Source organism: Natator depressus, chromosome 14, assembly GCF_965152275.1.
Source record: "Natator depressus isolate rNatDep1 chromosome 14, rNatDep2.hap1, whole genome shotgun sequence".
Lineage (NCBI taxonomy): Eukaryota > Metazoa > Chordata > Testudines > Cheloniidae > Natator > Natator depressus.
In genome coordinates, this window is record NC_134247.1 from 23,323,619 (window position 1) to 23,339,076 (window position 15,458).

Genomic DNA, 15,458 nt, shown 5'->3' on the forward strand with positions numbered 1-15,458 from the left:
GCTCTCCCCGTCCGCTCCGACACAGATGCAGTTGTAAAATGATGCTTTGGGCCCCTGGTGCCACCTGTACTTCCAGGTGTCATTGAGGATCCAGGAGCACCCCAAACTGAAAACTTCTTAAATGAAAGAAGGATAGGAAGGACAATCACCCCTCTTTCCCTTAACACACTATCAGTGCCTCCCTTATGTCCAAACTAAGCTCCTGCCAGCTTTCCTTTTTCTAAGTATTGCTCTCCGCCAGGCACTAGGAAAGCAAAGATGCTGAGCCATCTGGGTTTGACGGAAAAGAGGCATAGAACTGTGTGTGCCATGAGCATCTTGATAGAACTACAGTTTTATTATTTTCCTCAGCATGACGTACAGGAGGGGCAATCAAAATCAGCCTGGCAGAACATGCATGAGAACTGTCTCTGGACAGATAAGCAATTGATCAAAATCACATTCTCTGATCTCTTAGGGCCAAATCCTGTTCCCCTTGAAATCAAAAGGTGTTTTGCTATTGAGTTCAATGGGAACAGGCTTCGACATTTGGAAAGGAAAGAACAACACCACTCAAGCAAGGGCTATGTTGCTTATATCACAAGTATCAAAGGCTACTGACTCATGTGAGAAATTCAGCAGAGCAGACATCTGATCTTTGTCCATTGTAAGGGGAAAATCAGCAATCAATGAGGCTAGAACAGTCTCTGTACCATGTCCAACTCATAAGTCCATCTGCAAAGGATCAAGGAAATATGAATGTGACGTGTTGGACCCCACTTTCAGAGTATCATTGGATGTGTGAGTGTCCCACTGAGCCTGCTGTCCCTACCAGCCTGGGTTTCCCTTGCACTGGGTTTCTGTGCCACTGTGGTGGGTTGGATCCCCTGTCCGGGATGCCACCTGATGTACTGGGGTTTCACTGAGTCTCTCCTGCCCCACAAGCCTGGATTCCCTCTCCCTGTTTTGCTGACTTAGGCTCTCCGGCCTCTTGCAGCACGCGCGCACACACACACACACACACACACACACAGAAAGGTATGGCCACACCCAACTGCAGACACTGTCTAAAGTCAGCTCTGTGGGAGAGGACTCACCTAGTGCTCACGTGTACACCCTTTTGGGGAGATGAACCCATAATAATTCTGTCTTGCACTGTATAGAAAGATCTGCACAGCACAAGCTCATAAGAATTCACCCTCTCCCTCAATGTGGAGAGAGGTATGCTCCGCTTTTTGCCACTCCCCACCTCAGATATGAATTGCACAAACTGGGCTTTGAAATAAACAAGAAATGAGTTTATTAACCACAAACGGTAAATTTTAAGTGGTTATAAGACAGAACAAACAGAACAAAGCAGATTACCTTAGTAAATAAACAAAACCCGCAAACTGAGTTTAGCACACTACATAGATGGGATATACTTAAGCAGATTCTCGCCCTGAGTGATAAACAGGCTGACAGATTCTTAAGGCACAAGTTGCCTTGGCTTTCTCAGGTTTTCATACACAGGCTAGCAATCCCTTAGCCTGGGACCATCATTTCCCCCCGTTCAGTCTTTATTCCTCAGGGGTTTCCAGGTGTGGTGTTGCAGGGAGAGTGAGGTCCCCTCATGATGTCATTTCCCGCCTTTTATATCTTTTTCCCACTTGCTGGAAAGCTCTTTTGCTGTGACCTGGATTATACAGTTCCCCTTGTGTAGTGCTATCTCTGAGAGACTTCTATTGTACACAGTTCCTGGAGTAATCCTTGTGCTTGTGTGCATTTCCTCAATAAGCCATTAACACTGTTTGTCTTTTTACTATTGTACCTGAAAGGCTGCTTGTGGGGGTTTTCAACCTCACAACATATTTCAGTAACACATACACAGCCAACCTTCATAACTTCACACACAACAATAGCACATACAATCCACTGAGATATTAATGTTTAGCAGACCAAAACTTTTAGAATGATACCTCACAAGACATGCTTTGTACAAAACATATCATAATTACATGACAGTGGTGAATACTGAGGTGTTGGGGTGTAACAATGAAGGCTCCAGATTACCTTAAAGTTGTCTAAACTCCACCTTCCTTCTCAAGTGTCCCTAAAAAGGAAAGATTAGAGACAGGGTGATAACTGACAAAATTGAAATGGTTTTTTGAACAGAAGCCTAACTGCCGTGTATTTGAGGGAAGATGGTATGTTGTGTTCCCACAGCAGGGAAGCACTAATCCCAACCAATATTGGATCTAATATCTCCAGGAGGGGCATGGTAGGTCAAATTTGCAGGCCACAAACTAATGTCCTTCCTAAACCTCCAAAACTGTAGTAACTGCAGAAACTGGCCAAATTTGTGCCAGAGAAGAAGCTGCATTTATCCCTTCCAGTCACAGTTCTGTGGATACTGGTGCGGAGGCTGCTTGTCTTGATGATTAGAGGAAATAGAATGCAGGAGGTGGACAGTTCATTTGTCTGACCTGTACTCCCCGCAGGTAATTCACTGCCAAGGAGTAGGTTTTGTTTGCTTCTCCTGTATGATGACCTTTACGTATCTGATAAGAATTACACTTGTTCCCTTCCATCCCTTGATTGGTCTTGTGAAGCTTCCTCAAAATGTTTAGATAATGCTGGGTAAGTCTGCCAGACTGCATTGACAGCTCTCCATGCTGAAGCTACCCATCGTACACTGAAAAGTCTGCTGATTTTTTTAAGTACGACATGCAGCTCGTTCGTATGTGCACTGAGCTCACAGGCGTTTTTTGGTGACTGACTGTAAAGTGGATATAAGCAGTCCAAAAATGCCCTGAAATCATTTGTACCCCCAGTAATATCCAGTGCTTGATCAACCACCAGTTCAAGTCTATGGTTAAGGCAATGCCACAGAATGAGATCTGGGAAGTCTTTTTGTAGGAGTTTGCCCACCCCAGCTTTGACTCCTAGCATGACATTTGCACCATCCCTGCAAAAACTGACAAAGACCTCGGTCAGTAATTCCATAGTGAATCCATAACGCAGTAAACATTTGGTTCTGTCTTGTTTTATGTTCTCAGCTGACATGTTGTCTAACTGAAACAAATCCAAAGGAAATGCTACTGGATTCATATCACCGTCGACACTGGATTTAAAAAAAATTATAAGAGTAGATTTTCAAGCAAGAGTAGCAGATTTGTCAACTAGTACAGTGATCTTGGATTTGGTCTTGATTATCTGTCAGATGATTTTTTTCTTCATTTCTGCAGAGACATGCTCTATGATCTCACCACAGACAGCTCTGCATTGAAGCAATCACTCCATTTCCACCTCATTCACTTTTTGCAGGTCAGTCAGGCTCTCACGGTCAGTATATGGCCGATTCATTTTCGCGATGTAATAAGCTGTCTTGAACACACGAGCAGTGGTTGCAAATGCTGCTTCTTCACTTTTTGCATTGACGTTTATCAGAATGTCTTTCTTAGCTGCTTCTTGAAGTTTTGTGTGTGAGCAGCTGAATTTTTGTGTTCGTTAATTTTTTTTTAAGTGATGTGAGCTGTGTTTTTCTATTTTTCCCAAAAGATGAAATCTGACATTCAGCCCATTAAGAAGCAATATTCACGCCTCGAGCAGAGAAAAGCTTTAAATTGGAAATGTGTCTACATGTTCTACACCCCAGCTCTCCACTGGACGCAAACAACCAATCATTTTTAATTTGGAATTCACCAAATTGAACCCTCGACCACACAGTTGGGTACTGCTTTTCATCAGTAGTGTTACCCCACAATTCAGCAGACCTGTCACCCTCCTCAGGCTGTAGATGTGGTCTTTCTGTGGCTTCATGCAGTGTTGGTGACTCATTTTTCATTTTTTTAGAGGCCCTACTTTCTCCACATCCATCCTCTGCTTTAAGCTTGAACATTTTTATTAACGTTTGTTGCACTGATATTGTGATCAACCCTTATTAACCCAACAACCACTTAATAAAAACCTAACTAGGTAGCTAAATTTGGTTTCAGAGTAGCAGCCGTGTTAATCTGTATTCGCAAAAAGAAAAGGAGTACTTGTGGCACCTTAGAGACTAACCAATTTATTTGAGCATAAGCTTTCGTGAGCTACAGCTCACTTCATTGGATGCTTCTCAATTTGACCCTCTTCAATTTCACTATCTGCCCAGATTTTTTATTTTTGTGCCATTCAATATGACTGCAGTTTAGCTAGGTAGGTTTAGAGCGAAGTTTGTTGCAGAGCTACCTAGTGGAAATGCAGCTGTTTTACCTTTCTGGAGGGAGGCTGAGAGTTTAAGTCCAGCTGCTGGGATTGTGAATTTCAGGTTTGTAACAGTGATGGAATAAACTGCTGGCTTAAAGTCTCTGGTTGCTTCCAAATCATTAGAAAGTCCTCAGTCCTTTGGTTAGAATCCTCCCATTGTCCAGAGGCTGGAGCAGGAAGGAGGCCAGACCAGGATAGAAGCAAAATGGAGATGTTTCCAGGGCTTTTTAGCTTCTGCCAAGTGCCAAGTGAAGGGAAATCTGTTCTCACTGTGAAAGATGGTGTATGGAGTCACATGGGCAAATTACATGTCCATTGTCGCCACCCATATTCTAGTTAAAACATTAAGTGTAGACAGGAGTTTTCCAGGATCCATTGTGAGCTAAGTGTTCCTTATAATGGACCATTCAACTTGACTTGTCCCTTCAAGTGCGGGCTAAATATGCTGTGGGCGTTACCACAGGAGCAAACATGTAGTAAACATAGCTAATATTCATAACTTCAGATACCAAGATGATACATGCATAGAAATAGCATAATCATAAGTACCAGCTATTTCATGTACATGATTAATCCCAAAAGAGATTCTGAAAAATTACACCACGTACCTGAGACCTTATGTGCTAGCACTATGCTCCACTGGAATTTTTGTTATCTGTAATGTAACAACAGAGATGGAGCCAGTGACATGACTCTGTTTAGCCTAAAAGGGCAAGGTTATGTTTTTAGCTGTTCTGGTGTGACTGCGCCTTTAGTCAGTGACGGCACACTGGCACACATTTGGGTTAATGGACTTCAATGTTCCTATGAAGTTAACTTTTTAAATGTTCATAAACCTGGTATGTACTGAGGTGGTTTAAAGCATAACAGGTTTTTAGGTTTGCAAATCTGTGAACTGCTGCTTCTTTGAGATTTTATTAATTATTAATTATTATTATTATTATTATTATTATTATTTATTTTTCCTGGTCATAATGTGGGAGGGTATCCTCTCCGCCCTCTGCTCATAAGGTTATGTATGTGTCTTGTAGCACTCTTCTGAACACCAGTTGGAAGGAATTTTTTTTTCAGTAAGTGTGGACTGATTCTTTTCTCTTAGAAGGCGTGTAATTTTTTCAGATACACACTGATTAACACAGAAAACAACTGGGGCTGTTAAACTTTCTTCAAATTCCACAGAAAATTAAAAATTCAACTATATTTTCCACTACAGTGATGAAATGCGTGTTTGTATATACAAACATCAACATGCTTAACTACACACTTTCCACCCCAAATATGTAGTAGTATTCAGTCTGTTTATACGGAATATGGGAGTTGGGTGAGGAGCCATTTCAGCATATGTATGATTTATTAAAAGATAAATTTCAAGTAGAACTGTATCCTAAACTGCATTATGGTATTGTACCCAAACATTGCATTGCAATGGGAGATTCAACTTCCTTTATAGGAACAGAACAGACTCCTGAAACTCTTACCATAAAAGTGGTCCATAGTCATGCAGATAGTCCCATTGTCTTAAATGGGATTGATCAAATGATTAAGGGTTAGGATTAGGTTCCAAGTTTGTAAATTGTTCTGGATGAAACTGACAATGCCTGAACTGAGCTGTCAGATCAGAAGCAGCTTCATTCGAATAAAGGTGGGCAAATGTGTGATAAGTCTTAGCTCCATTGCTAAAATGATGAACTTATTTTCCGCAAAGTTCAATTCCTGAGGCAGCTGGTTTAAGGCCATCAGTGTCTGGCATTATAATCTGCACTAATAGTTCTCTTACCCACAAAGCTGGAAAATGAGGCATTTGTTTTCATTGTTTTGCTGCTCCAGTTCCAGTTAACAAAATGCACGTTAGACTAGCTTGGCTGCAAAGAAGAATTCTGTGTTCACTGGGGACAACACCTGATTCCTGTCAGGCTGCAGAACTGGGCTGACATCAGAATCCAAACATCCTCTGGTCAGTGCAAACAGAGGCAGGCATTCCTCTAATGATTTGGACTTGATGTGATTCAGTATGGATGTCATGGATAATTCAGACCAATGGGGAGAAACAATGTTTTTGATTCTGTTTAAACACCTTATGTCCCCCTTACCCCTTCCCGTCCCCTCTTGAGGACTTCTGACTGACCAACATAACAGCACACTACATATGCTAACAAATTTAAACAAAGGCTTTGTTTAAGTTTGTTAGCATATGTAATGTGCTGTTAAAGCCATATAAAGAATGAATGCCCTCCCTAGCCGCATTCTGCTCCTTTAAGGAGCAGAGTGCAGCCCTAGCCCCACCCCCACCCGGGGGAGCTAGCCCCCCCTAGTCTTTCCAGTACCCCGTACCCACTAAAAGTCTCTTGCCGGTACTGCATACTGGAGCATACCACCCTACTTGCACTCCTGTCCCAGTCATCTCTTTTCCAAGCTGAAAAGTCCCAGTCTTATTAATCTCTCCTCATATGAAAGCTGTTCCATACCCCTAATCATTTTTGTTGCCCTTTTCTGTAACTTCTCCAATTCCAATATATCTTTTTTGAGATGGGGCGACCAGATATGCATGCAGTATTCAAGATGCGAGGGTTTATATAGATTTATATACAATGGATTTATATAGAAGCAATATCATATTTTCTGTCTTATTATCTTTCCCTTTCTTAATGATTCCTGACATTCTGTTAGCTAGTACCTACTTCGTACCTACATGGGGAACAAATGTTTGATAATGGGCTCACCAGTCTAGCAAATGGAGGAATAACAAGATCCAATGGTTGGAAGCTTAAGCTAGACAAATTTAGACTAGAAATAATATGTACATTTTTAACAGTGAGGGTAATTAACCATTGGAACAACTTATCAGCGATTGTGCTGGATTCTCTCTCACTGGCAAGTTTTAAATCAAGACAGGGTTTTTCTTAAAAATCTGCTCTAGTTTAAACAGGAATCATTTCGGGGAAGTTTTATGGCCTGTGTTACACTGGAGGTCAGACTAGATGATCACAGTGGTCCCTTCTTGCCTTAGAAGCTATAAAAAAGAGAGATGAAATATCAGGCTAGTGTATGAACTCAAAGCTTTAATACCTAATTTATTTGACTAAGTTCCTAGTATGTGCCCATGTTTAGCAGAAAACTTCCATGAAAAACATGCTTTCCCTCTTTTAATTATAATAGGTGCTCCTTAAGAATATATTATACAATATATTATGATAAAAGAACACACATCTGGACATAATCAGCTATGGAGCATCTGGCTGACATGGCAAGAACAAAGCCTCCAGAAAACAATATTTACCAATCTCTTTGTGTTATCAGCAAAGGAGCGAGGTGCTGAGCGCCAGTTCCAGTGCAAACACATTAACGCGTGCATCTGGCCCAGCAGAGCAGCCAAAGGGGCAATTCTGAAGCACTGAAGGTCTTTGAGAATTCCATACTGGAACTGATGGAGTCCATCTAGGGGGATGAGGAGAAGCCATTTTTTGCCCTGAACGCTTCTTAGTGCTGAAATATGAGGCCAATGTCAAAGTTCACAGTGCACAATGCAAGACAGAAATCTGCCACGTGTGGTGGGAGGGCCTAGGAAACCACCAGTTGTTAGCAAAGCTGGTTGGGAAAGGATTTTTTCCCTGGAGAATCATTTCAGGTTTTCAGCAAAAATCCAAGGACCTGAATATTTTCCTCCAAACTAAACTTGTTTGTGAAAAAATTTGGTTTTGATAAAATCCCATTGTCGACAAACACACACAAAAACAATCTTTTAATCTTTTAATACCACTACTAGCCGTGAGGAGCTTGGAGAGATTGCAAGTGGAAGGAGCAGGCCTGACTCAGCAAATCCCAGCAACAGGTTTCTCATAGAGCAAGATGAAATTAAGTAGGACTATGTACCTCACACTTACACGACATGGCTCTGTCATCCTCTAGTGACTAGTCCTTGGGTAGCAGTTTATTAGTCTACTACAACCCAACTGTGGGTATGGTGTCTTGGCTCCTTAACTCAAGCAGCAAAGACTTATGCTTTTAACTCCAGAAGTTTGGGGTTCAATCCCTGCTGCCCATATCCTCCAGGGTGGTGTCATACAAGCAACCATTTTCCAGCAGACATGGCAGCAAGAGCTGGCATTAGCCCCACACCGCATTGTGGCAGGTCTTGAGGCCTGAATGTGAAGTCAACCGGGTTCTGCTTCAGCAAAGTCACCTGTGGTTTGCCGTATAAATGACCCTAGTTCAGAATGGACCGAACTGTGGCTGCTGGACAGTCAGAGAGGTGCATCCTCTGGCTGTAGAGGAGGCAGCACTGGGAAGGGAATGCTGAGCCGACCCAACATCCGGCCAGAGAACAGGGAATAACGGAGAGGGAGGTGTTGATAGGCTGGAGCAGAGATGATCTGACCACTCGTTGTGAAATGAGAAAGAGCTGAAGTGCTGGGCCCTGCTGAAATCTGTCCAGAAGGAGTTTAAAGCCATGGGCCTGCACTAACCAGGATACCTCTACAGGGTGCTCATCTAAGAATCTCACCAACAGCTGAGACAGCCGGCCAGGTTGCTCCTAGACATGTGTGAGTGCCTGATGGAGGGAGAAGGAGCCTCTGCCCCCTCCTGCTCCCCCACCATGGGCCCCTGCTCAGAAGCCACGCACAACCTTAGCTCTCACAGTCTGGAAAGCAAGGAAAAGGGGTTGTAGTTAGTGCCAAAGATGAGGGCAGCACTGGGCATGGGGTGACACCGCTGTGGTATGAGCTCTCCCAGTTCTCCCAGAGCGGTCTCACACACAGTGCCTCAGGGAGCTGCTGTTGCTAGTTTGGTATTCCCAACCTCAAGCATTCCAAGCTCCTGAGTCAGGCCCCACAAAATCATGAGATGGCTTAAAATCATGAGATTTTAAAAAAAAATGAATTGTGGGTTCTTTTTATTTGTCTTCTAGTTTCTGCGCATTTAGGCCGCACTCTGGTCACATTTTCACTTGTTTCTCCACAAGGTCTAGGAACTTAACTTTTTTTAATGAAAGCTGAGAGTCTCCTGCATGCTCCTGTTTCCAGGTGCTAGGACTTTTAGAAATCACAAGACAGAGCTGACAACACTCATTCCTCTAGCTGATAATCCCTGTAGCACAGGTAGTGCACAGTAGGTGCTGTGCAGAGTAGATGCATCTATCAAAGGCTCTGCAGACTGTTATGACAGGCCAGGTTTCTTCCTTGTAGGCAATATTGCCTCTCTGTGCACAGTGATGTGGGTTTTTTTCCTACCCAACTACAAGAAAACCTGCATCTAGATTTTCTTTGAGGAAATATTCTCCTGTCTCATATTTGAAGAAAACAGCCACAGCTCTTTCCCTTCGTTTGAGGAAGCTGATCCCATGCCGATGGAGTGAGACCCTGCTCTAGTCATCTTCAGGGATTGAACCAGACTCCTCCAGATCTAAAGAGCACAAGCCTCTGCTGCTTGAGTAAAAAGACCAACTTTGCCAGCCTAGATCCACAGATAGGCTCATTAACCACTTGATATGGGTAACTCACTAGCATGGAACAAAGCGCTCCACTGGGCTAATGTAAGTTGCCCATGTATGTGAAAAGTACAGGAGTCCAGAGGCTACAATGGCTGAATTCTGGTGTAGTAGAGCTTAAGGCCTCACATACCCTGTGCTTCGATCCCATCCGTACTGCAAGAAAGAACAGCGTAAGCGATAACCTATTGTAACCAGGCTCCCCAGAGGTGGCTGCATTTATAGCCCAGACAAGCCCTCAGTCACTCAGGGGCTCCAGTCCTGGTCTCCAGTACCAGGGCACATTATTACCTCTCCCTGTCCATTCTCCAGCCCTTCCTGCACAAAGAATGCTGCAAATGGCAAAGCTGACAGCTGCCCAAAGCAGCTTTTCCCCTTATATAGCTATCTATTTACACTCTCTGCTGAAAGCAGGGCTGGAAAAGGCTTACACCAGTGTGTGCTGCTGGAGTGTGGGTAAATATTTGTCATTGTACATCACTTGGTAAGAGCAGCGATCAAGGACCCCTGTCAACGGTGCAATTATCCCAGATTCCATTCTGATTAACCACGCACTGGCCTGCCTCTAAAAGCTGGCTCCTTAACCCTTTAGATGCTGCCTGTCTGAAAAGGCATTCAGCTAGCATCAGGCACAATGTAGGCAAGCGCTGATAGGGTTAGCGTTAGTGCACCAAGCAGACTGTCACTGAGATCAAATGGTAAGTCAGAACGTACTAGGGTGTGCTCTAAAGCCAGCTTCCACACACATCCAGGGAGGGTCATTGTCTGTGTCAGACAAGCAGTGATGGGTCAACTAGAAGACAGTGACGAATCCTTGGTTGAAGCCCCTCAGTATGAATCTCCTGTGCTTGTAGGCTGCTAGTCTGTGTGCCCAGCCCAGCTAGGGTTGATATCATGCCCAGAGTCTGTTAATTTAAACAGTTCAGCATAAATCCAACAGCTCAAGCAGGCCCAAGCACATCCTTGCCAGAGTACTCTGAAACCTGCTCCAGGAAGTGCTTCTGCAACCCTCCTGCAGGCCATCTGCCTGCTCTGGGAGCTAAGCGGCTTCCGATAGCTCTCTCTTCCCTCAGCTGAGCTCTTCCATCCTTTCTAGGAACCAGGTGCTCCCCAGGCAATCACCTGCCCCCTTGCAAACTACCAGGCCCCAACAGGGCTCTCCTGGAACAGAGCTGGCTGGCCCCCACCCCCCTAGCCTTTAAAGGGGCAGGCCACCCTGGGATAGTGTGATCATGCCTAAATTTGTTCCCGTGTCTGCAGCGCTCCCACAGAAATGTCACCCCGTCTCAGGCAGGCAGGAAAGCCGCCATTTTGAAACCCGGGGGGTTGGTTCCAGCAGAAGGATTTTGATCTACTGACTGGACATCCAAAGTCCAGTTACTCCAGGAGAGGGAGGCAGGGAGGCGCCAGGTCATCACTCGCGCCAGCCCCTACTCAGCCAGGGCCGCCTTCTATCTGCGTCGGGCGGTTGCAGTTCCCAGCCCAGCTCAGCAGGCAAGTCCCTCCTGACCCACGCGGGGGGTGGGAGGAGAAAAGCAGCAAGCGACGGGAGGAGGGGGAAAGAGAGTGGATGAGGCGGGGCCTCAAGGGTAAGGGGTGGGTGAGGATGGGGCCTTGGGGGAAGAGGCAGGGGTGGGGCTTTGGGAAGAAGAGGCGGGGCAGGGGAGGTTCCGGCACTCGTGTTGGAGTATCCGGGTTTTAGATATTACCAAGTTGGCACCCTACTCACCCCTCCCGTCTTGTAATAGACCCATAATCTTCCTGGGCCTTTAAGGCTTAGAGCAAACCAAACAGTTTTGTCATCACAAATTGATCTCATAAGTGCCCTTGGGCCAGCTACCTCAATAGTGCCCAGCCTTGAGCAGCTCCTTATAGGGGCCTCAGCCCTCAGCGAGATGGAGTCAGTGCAGTTTATTTATTTACACTGTGTGAACGAGTCCTGTTGACCTTAAACAGGGCAGTTCAAACCACACACAGAGACCCCCAGCTCAGTCCACCACCTCTGTGCAAAATGCTGGACGCAGCTGTTCGCAGCACGTGGCCTCAGCAACTTTCTGGGTCATACAGAACACATGGACAATGCTGTGTACTCCTGAGCGCCACCTACTGGCACTTTATCTATGAACTATTTATACATACCCCTGCCGCTCTTTCATGGAGCATTCCTGGAACAGTCAGCACTGCCCTGACTCCAAGGCACAGCCTACCAAGGCCATCCAGGGCCCTAGGCCCACCATGACGCAGGACCCTTCATGACCCCACCCTTGGGCTGTGGTCCTACTCCCACCTGGAGTGATGGAGGCAGCCTTCCAGCAGCAGAGGGGCAAGGCAGTGGCATAGGGCTCCCTTAAGCGGGGCCTCTCCAGTCTTTACCCCAGCAGTCAGGGTGTATCTGCACGGATGGGTGGGTGGTCTGGGCTCATTGCTCCTCCCCTGCAGAGTCCTCTGTTGGGCCCTCCAGAGCATCAGGGCTTGACGTTGACATCCCATTCAGATGCATCGGACAGTTACCTCTCTCAGAGCTATTCTCAGGTTCCCTGCAGACTCAGGCAAACATCACTGTGTTAGTTAGATAAGAGCCAGTTCCCCCTCTTAGAGCTATTGTCCCAGGCTCTCTGCAGAGGCAGATAGATGTCAGTATGTCAGTCACATTTTCAACCTTTTTTCACAAGCACAAAAAAGTTAGAAATTCACTTTTTTGACTCCAGGAGCTGGGGTCCCAAGTATGGGCATGTAGTACATGTATACTTTGCTCCCTCTGTCACTGTCTCTGATGGTCTCCAGCAACTCTGTCCCACTTTGAACACGAGAGCGTTAGAACATTCTGTTGCAAGCATTAGAAACCCAAGAAATTTACAGTTAAAGTTCAACTTGAATGAAATCCATCCATATTAGGTATGGAGTTGGACATGTAGTCAGGGAACCCAAACACCCTTGTCTCTGCCCTATCACAGACTCTGCAAACTTCCCATATAGTTAAAACTCACTGAAATCTTGTGCAGAGGCTACACTGGAATATATTTGTTTTAGAATTAAAGGTAATTTTTTCCCCTGTTATTCCCGATAGCTGAAAGTTTCTCCTTCAGCAGAAACCTGATCTCTGCTCTATAGTGACACCATGCACTAACCCTTCAGTTGTGATTCAGGCATTGTTATGTTTGGGGACCCAAATCAGATTAAACCTCTTTTTAAAGACACATTTGATTTTTTCATTGGTCACCCCTCATGGTGTCTCTCCAGGGCAGAGGTGAGGTTGTTTAGATGCCCTAACTCTGTATTCTTAACATGCTTGGATTTAAGTTTAACCCTCACTCTGAGTTTCTTGGGTTTTTAACAATTGGTTTTAGCTTCATTTCAACACCACTAAATTACTAATATGTACTTTCAACCATAATGGCATCTTAAAGTAGTTTGTGTGTGTAATATGCTTCTAGGTTATGATTTTCAAAGCTGACAAAAGGATTTGGACACCCAATTCCCATTCAAATTAATTTGATTTCCCAGCCCAAGGTAGCTTTGAAAATATCACCCTTAATCAGAATGCTCCCCCTCCACCCCACTCACTCACACGTGCACACAGTAGCACTGCAGAATTCAGTGAAATGTATCTAAGCAATCATCCATTCACCCTCCAGGACTCTTGAGTCTCACACATAGCTGTTATCTTAGCAGCCATTAGGATGCTGGCATGCTACACGTAAGAAACCTGAGCCTGCAGAGAATTTGTCATCAGATGAGCAATTATCCATTACTTATGCATGTCTTGAGATGCCGACTGGGCACCACGCCCCCCTCATTCCCGCAGGTTTCACACTGGGATAACTTTGTTGTCTTCGATGGAGTAACTCTAGTGGAGGTGCAAGAGGAGAATCTGGCTTGTGCTCTTGTACAGCAGAATCCAAGTGCTTGTCATTAGCTTTTTAGATGAGATTTGTTTAGCTAGTAGGAAGGGGATGATTGTTACAACTGTGGAGATGAAATATGTATGGCAGGTGAGAATAGGCAAGGGAAATTTTTCCATTCATTAGCATTACCCTGTGGCCATGTGTGTATAGTTTGGAGTAGAGACTCTAACCGTGCAGCAGTGTTATAATTCGGTTGAAGGAAGACTAGAAATGTAACCAGGTTTTTTTCATTATTCTTTCTGAATTCTCCATTCCATGTGTAAAGCCCATTTCAGCATCATCAGCTTTTTTTCAGTCAATGGTACCGGCAAGAAATCTCCTAAATATTTTTAAACTCCATGGAATGACACTGATTTACACCAGCTGAGGATCGGGCCTCATCTGCCACCTGAATTAATTTTGCTTTTTCTGGGTTATTATTAAATCAACATGTATGTGGGGGAAGGGAGGTAAAGCCCATCAATGTGCACAAAAGATCTCAGATTGTGAGGGCTTTTCTAGGTGTTTTACCACAGACCACAGTGTCAGTCACAGGAAAGGCTCTCCCAAAACCTTCACAGCTACGTACAGTCTGGCCACACAAATACGCTGGACATGGAGCCTCTGCCCATGTGGTCATGAACTGGAAGACAAAATGCAGTCAGAGACAGCCATAATTCAATGGTTTCTACTCCCACCACAAGCGGCTGAAGGAGGAGAGTCCTGCTCTGTTTGCTATCCCTGGAGTCAAATGGCTCTTTATCACGATTGAAGGACAAGAGGCCAAACCAGGCCAGCGTAAACCAGGAGTAACTCCATTAACGTCAGTGAAGTTAAACGAGTGGCAAGCCAGTGAAAGTGAGATCAGAATCAGGCCCCAGATTTGCATTAGTTGTTCCTACTCCTTCTCCCTCCCTGTGTTAGCGTGCTAGAGAGTTTTCCAGGCAGGCATCTGCAGCAAACATACTTTATCTTTAAGAGAACTCCTGCAGACAAACCCGCATGGCAAGTTTGAAACAGCTGCTTCACTTGGTTGTGTCTCTCTTATTTTCCGCTCATTTTCTCCTTCCTGATTGTTTCAAACAGTTGTACTTTAATTAATTGAAACACAGTTAGGTCAATAAAACCTATACTCTCTGTATTTGATTAGATAGCAGCAGATGCCTCTTCTTTGGCGCATCCTGATCTAAACTGAAACATGTCAAATAAGTGATAAGCCTAATGATGACAGGCTCATAAGAAACTCTGCCAATGCGGAATATTCACAACAGGGTGTGGTCTCTCATGTAGGGGCATTGTCCAATAGCACACAGCTGGTATAGCTCCTACTCCATCATCCCCTCTCACCATAACAGGACCCTGGTTGGGGCTTGGCACTCCCCAGCTGCCATATCTGATCTTTGGAGCTGTTCATAGCAGATGTAATTTACAGCTGTAAATTGCATTGAGCACTGAGCTATAGTTGAGGATCTGGGTCAAAGGTTGTAGCACGTTTCAGGGTCAAAGATAAACCATGACTGGGTCTTGTCAGCCCTTCAAAATGCAACAGTTTTTTAAACCATATTGAGGGATCAATGTGGTTTAACTGGGTCCCCTGACGTAGTTGTTTTTGTAGGGCGTGCCTCTGGCTAACCATTAGGTTCTTTCCAGACTGTAAGCAATACCATGAAGGTCCCAACTAGAATTGGGTGACATTTTTCAGACACATAATTTATTCCCAGAAAAATGCTGTTCTGGTGGAACCAGAACTATTTGCAGAAGTAATATGAATAGTTTTGATCATTCACAAAATGGCCGGAGGAGAAGGAAGTAGAGCAGCAGTGGTGCCACTATAGCTTTTAGACTAGGAGTTAGGAAACTTACTAGGGATGTAGGAGACC

At 44.7% G+C, this 15,458-nt stretch overlaps 1 pseudogene; it reads right to left on the reverse strand.

Moving 5' to 3' along the window:
• Positions 1-2,529: 2,529 nt before the first annotated feature.
• On the reverse strand, positions 2,530-8,097 carry LOC141998819 (E3 SUMO-protein ligase KIAA1586-like; annotated as a pseudogene).
• Positions 8,098-15,458: the final 7,361 nt, after the last annotated feature.